This window comes from Aegilops tauschii, chromosome 5, assembly GCF_002575655.3.
Source record: "Aegilops tauschii subsp. strangulata cultivar AL8/78 chromosome 5, Aet v6.0, whole genome shotgun sequence".
Lineage (NCBI taxonomy): Eukaryota > Viridiplantae > Streptophyta > Magnoliopsida > Poales > Poaceae > Aegilops > Aegilops tauschii.
Genome location: NC_053039.3, coordinates 343,634,466 through 343,640,051, shown reverse-complemented (window position 1 = coordinate 343,640,051; position 5,586 = coordinate 343,634,466). Strand labels below are relative to the sequence as shown.

Sequence of the window (5,586 nt, the reverse complement as noted above, 5' to 3'; positions counted from 1 at the left end):
GTAGAAAACATATTGACCAAAAAAACCACTTCAGCACAAGAACCTTGTGACAAATATAGAAAAAAGATTTAGATGGTTACTCTCATAGAAGACACCTTCGAATATAATTTTAGGAAATAACTTTGTATAATATTGGCCTACACCGAAGGAAAAAAAATGCTCGTACAGCTAGTATCATGAAGGAAATGATTCCTAGTTATCTCAGTTCCAAATAAAAACTGGTATGAATTCACTGAGATTTAAATGAATGAGAACCGTTAAATCCATGTCTATCTCCATTTTCAGCGAGTTCAACAGCGGGGTCGCGGGTATCTACACAGCAGAAATATATAATATGAGCTTCGGTTCACTTTATGTGACAATTATAGAAAAGGAACAACCAGAAGACAAAACAAACAAACAAACATGAGAAAGCACATGCAAGCAAATAAGCCTTTATTTTTTCTGATGAACATATGAAACATTATAGTAACTAAACACATTAACAAACTCATTCAAAGGTAACCATATTAGTGCCTATAGTGCATAGTTATTTGATCCAGATTCCTGAGTAACGACTATTTTTTATCAGAAAAGTTGCACGTAATCAGAATAGCATGTTGTTCTTTCAAGAACACAGACATGTATTCCATATTTGTTGTCATGGGAGACAAGTACATAAAAATTGATGAATGATCAAAGGGTATTTGGTCAAACGATAGTTAGTTCTACTTCACAAATTGCGACCATGATACATTACAAGTTTCATAGTTTTTTTTCTTCAAAGAATCTTCAGCTAAGTAGAAAATGAATAAAATATCAACATCTTAATCTCTACTATTAAAGCACAGTTGGTACGTTATATGGTACCCACGTCTCCACCCTTCGCGTGACCTCCCCACCTCATCGTTTTTTCAACCGAACCCATTTCCCGATGCAAGGAAAAAAAGCCCTGGAAAACCGACCACCCATTTCCTTCTCCCTGGTATGGCCCCCACACACGCACGATTGCTCCTACGGCGCCTCTTTTGACCATGCCTCCCATCTGATGTTGCCTCGTCTCGCTCCCTCTGCCATCCAGACCCACTCCCCTGCCGCCTCTCCGCTTCAAGGTGTGTGCTCTGAAACCGTCGCCTCCTTTCTTCAGCCCGTGGCATCTATTCTCCACTGGATCATCTCGATTTTTCGTCCTTCGCTGAGTCCGGCGGCGACAACCAAAGAACCCAGTCCCCATCCATTTTGTGAGGGCGTGCAATTAAGGAAGGGGATGTGTGGCCCATGAGGTTCCTGCCATCATCCATCGAGGCTGCTGAAATCTAATGAAAAAGTGCTTACAGTACAGTTCATTTCCATTCTCAGTTGGTAGAAATAATCAAATTTCAAGCATACAAATCCAAAATGAAAAATTCTATTACGAGCACCAGAAAGATAGAAATGATCCATTTATTTCAATGCATACTACTACGCCTTGGTGCTTAAAGACAAAACTTGGTTGCAAACAATGCATTACCTAGGAACACCATTTGGTGTACTGAGCATAACAATTCAAAATTATTCTATGGCTATGAAGTGCCTAAAACTGAGATTGCAACATGAAAGCAAGCAGTCAGCAAGTACTGATCAAATTGACAAATTATATGGTTCATTCGTCCATAGTGAACACAGAATTAAAAGAGCTGCCAGAACTCATTGTGGCATTCTATAGAAGCATCATTCTTCTGCAAGTATAGTATTGTCAAGAAAGCATGGTATAGCCAAGAGATCAAGGCGTTATACAAGCATTATTTCATAGCACAATCTAGGCGAAAAAAATCCTTCGTTCTGGAAGAACGGCAACCCAAGATGTACCGATGACATTGCTTTGCATTACTCAAAATCAAGAGTTACGACAACAACCTGTTAATCTGACATACCTTTAGATAGAAGCTCAACGACAATTTCCTTCTGAACCCATATTGAGAAAAATAAGCCAGGTTTGAATTTTAATATCTCTGCCAGCATTTCTTTTCAACTGCGCAAGCAAAATAAAACTTGAATTTCACACCTCAGAAACTACTAAAAATAAAATTACAGAATTTTAGCATTTGAATATGAGAGAATTGCACAAAGCAATTCTGTTATAGCATTTAGTGTTTATTTGTGAAAAAAAATCATATGTGCAAGCATAAAGAAAAGTCTAAAATCCAAATATTTATGTAATTACTTCCTTTTGAACAATTGTTATGGTCAGCTCAAAAGATATACAAATTGTAACATTTCTAACAAATAAATAGAGGGGCTAGTAAATTACATACTTCTGTTATGACTCACTCGACCGAGGATAAGCCAGGTTGTTCTAAATAAGAGCAGTTCCATCTGCATGATTGTTAATGACCACAGGATGACAACATACAAATAAAACACCAGGTTAAATATTTGTAAACAAGCAAATCAAGGGAACCAAGCTTCCAGTAAAGATGGTAGCTTGAAGGGATGCTTCACAAGTTCTGTATTTTTATAGCCCTTTAATAGTAGAGATACATTGTTGAGTTTCACCTCAGTTAGCCCACTTACTATTTCTCCAGAAATACGGGTGATCACCTTGACATTCCATCCTGTTATCTTTGCTGCTTTGAATACTTAATAGTGAAACTCACGAGAGGCATACATGATTCCAGCAGGACTACCTCTCTTGTGCAAACAGTTTGTAAAGAAGATTTAGTGCAGAAACAACATTTTACAACAAGTTAAATCATTGCTGTTGTCTAGCATATATCTTTAAGGTACTCATGCACATCAGGTTGCATTTTCAGCATTTTATTACAACTAAATCATTGTTGTTCTTCTTATTCCAACGGAAAAAGTTTCCACAAGTGGCGTGTCAATGGATAAGTGTATAGCCGTAATAAAATATCAAGAGCTAAAAGCATTTGTACTGAAGAAATAAAATAATCATAAAGGACCAATAGCTCTATGTACCAAATAAATTTAATCGGTTGTAAAAGCATTGTACATGATAGTAATCGTGTTTCAGAGAACTTTGTCAGAGGTAGTGACATGCCGCCGACACCAAATGTCGTTTATAATGTACTCCATAAGGATCTTTTTTTTCTTCAGTTTCTCCATAATGATCTACAACCATTCCTTGAGCTTCACATGGTACCTGGTTCTGATACCAACATCAAAACAATGCAGAGTATTGTTATGTTTTAAAATGTGCTTGTCTTAGCAAGGCGTGGCTCTCGGTTTTTGATTGCACCATGTTAAACCTCCTGCTCTCTATATCTTTCTCTAAACATCTCCGCCTCCATCATCGCCCCCGCTCTCCTCACTATGTCTCTATGCACTGCCACTCCCCTGCTACTCAGTGTTGGTCCCCGTTAAACTGTTTAATCATTCGTGAATTAAACACTATGCCTTGAAAAAGACTTTCCCTTTATAATGAAACATGCATACTTCTTTTCCTAAATATCATTCATCAATTTAAATTTGTGAGGTTTCTCTACTACTTAAATATTGCATTGTATCAACATAAAACTTCAAGTGAGTACAATAATTAAGTGAGGTAGCTACATGCTTGTATTTCACCTAAAAATGATTAAAATAAGTACTATTTTGCTCTACGGTGGCATACAAACAACAATGACTCAGTGGACTTTCTGTACAATTTAGAAGAAAAGCGCCTAGTATATCATCTACTCGACGCTGCTTGGCATACAAGATGGTAGACTCAAAAGATATACTATTTCTTTTCCTTAGCCTAATGGGTCTGTCTCTCTCAATATTACCTCCATCCCGCTAAAACGCATGTGTTATGAACCAATACTTGTGGCCATTTTGCCAGGCTTCACTGTGTAGTTCTAATTGGTAGAAATTAACCGCTTGTGTCTAATAATTTACCGCCATTCTCAATCACACTGGGGACATGATTTGCACGTAGTCGGTCAACCGTTGAGTACGCACTGCTGCACTTGCCGCCGCTCTCGTGGTCAGTTCTATAGGACCTTTGTCAGATCTCTGTGTGGCTCGCTGAAAGAAATAACAAAAAAGAATCATATTGGGTATTCTTGAGATTTTGATCTAGAAAGTTTAACAATTAAATGGCAGTGGAAAACTAAATAGAAAGTCGACACATTTGCAGAATTACTATATCATGAAACCTGCAAAAATTGAGTTAATGGACGAGCATACAAACTGAAAATCCCACTGTTTCATATAAGCTTCACATTCCGTTCATCAACCTGATAGTACCAATCATTCTAATAAATGCAATCAAAACTTGGAGACTCCCAATTACGGAAAGCACAAGCATTGAACAAAATGAGATGGAACATACATGGCATAATTCGTTCTGCCTTATTCACCCGAAGTAACCGGACGGTGATACAACCAGTTGTAGCAGTCAAGCAGCTTACGGATCTGTTTAATTAACTACAAAGAGGAGAGAGCATTCTTACCTGAAATCGGTGAAATCACTACCAGATCCGCCCAATAGATGGCCAGTATTTGTACTGTACTGTGACTGACCCACAGATACTTGAGATGGCGCAACCTTTTGGCCGATGCATCAATTCACAAAATAGCCAGAACACATAAACAAAGAATACTCACCGTGTGGCCCAGACGAACATCAGCGTGCCCTCACTGGCTACTGCCCTCACACACCTGGCCGCTGCCTGTGGCATGCTCGCGCATACCATTGTCGTGAGCATCGACCATGCGCCCCGCTGCCTTGCGTTGCCGCCTGCCGTGCCCTCTGGTAGGCCCACAGCCTGTTGGCCGCCATCATCGTCGGAGATACGTGTGGAGCACGCGTAGGGAGGAGGACGGGGTTGTGAGAGGACGAGGGAGGCGCCACCGTTGGAGATAGAGGTTGCTAGGGTTAGCCGCGGGGCCGCACGTGGGGCAGGAACAGCGAGGCGGCCGCATATGTTAGAAAGGGGAGATCTCATCGGAGTCGGTAGCGCCATGGGGGTAGCGGCAGACGCAGCCGGTAGTGGGCAGCGGTGGCAATGACGCGCGCGCGCGCGCGCGCGCGCGCGCGCGCGAGAGAGAGAGAGAGAGAGAGAGAGAGATGGGGAATGTGAGAGAGGCCAGCGAACAAGAAACAGATAGGGATGGCGATCTCGGACCTCGGCGGCGGCCATCCTGGACCTCTGCTTCGGTGAAGGGCTCCACGTTGGCGGCGGCGAGGCGTTCCACGATGGCGGCGGCGAGGCGTTCCATGATGGCGGCGGCGGCGAGCTTCACGATCGACCTAGCAAATAGATCGAGGGGAGTTTTCTTTGTGGTGTTTTCCTCCCTGGCGTGGTCAATGGTTTTTTTAGTTGTTTTTTTTTTGCATGGTTATTTTCCCACCGGTTTTTCAGGGGAGATAAAAAATCGGTGGGGATGGGATCTGGTGTAGGTATCGAGGGAGGGGGTGGGGGTGAGCGAACGAACAAAGCGACCTATGGAGTCGAGGAAATAAAATTAATTATTTGTTTCTAATTAATGTGATTGAGCGATTTAAGGTAAGTTTAATTAATTTAGATTTGATCTTTAGAGATTGATTGTGATTGATTCTACATTACTAAATAATTTGCGCCAGTATGGAAAGTTCTAATCCGTTCAGATTTCTTTCGTTGT

At 41.1% G+C, this 5,586-nt stretch overlaps 1 long non-coding RNA gene across 3 annotated transcripts; it reads right to left on the bottom strand.

Moving 5' to 3' along the window:
* Positions 1-685: 685 nt before the first annotated feature.
* On the bottom strand, positions 686-5,262 carry LOC109772459 (uncharacterized). Of its 3 annotated transcripts, none has more exons than XR_006664237.2 (4): positions 4,570-5,258; positions 2,274-4,480; positions 1,893-1,990; positions 686-1,295 (listed from the first exon to the last, which is right to left on the bottom strand). It is a non-coding gene; the product is annotated as an uncharacterized lncRNA (long non-coding RNA). The 3 variants fall into 3 exon arrangements; XR_005757406.3 differs by having other exon boundaries at positions 2,274-3,987; positions 4,416-5,256; XR_002235098.4 differs by having other exon boundaries at positions 2,274-5,262.
* Positions 5,263-5,586: the final 324 nt, after the last annotated feature.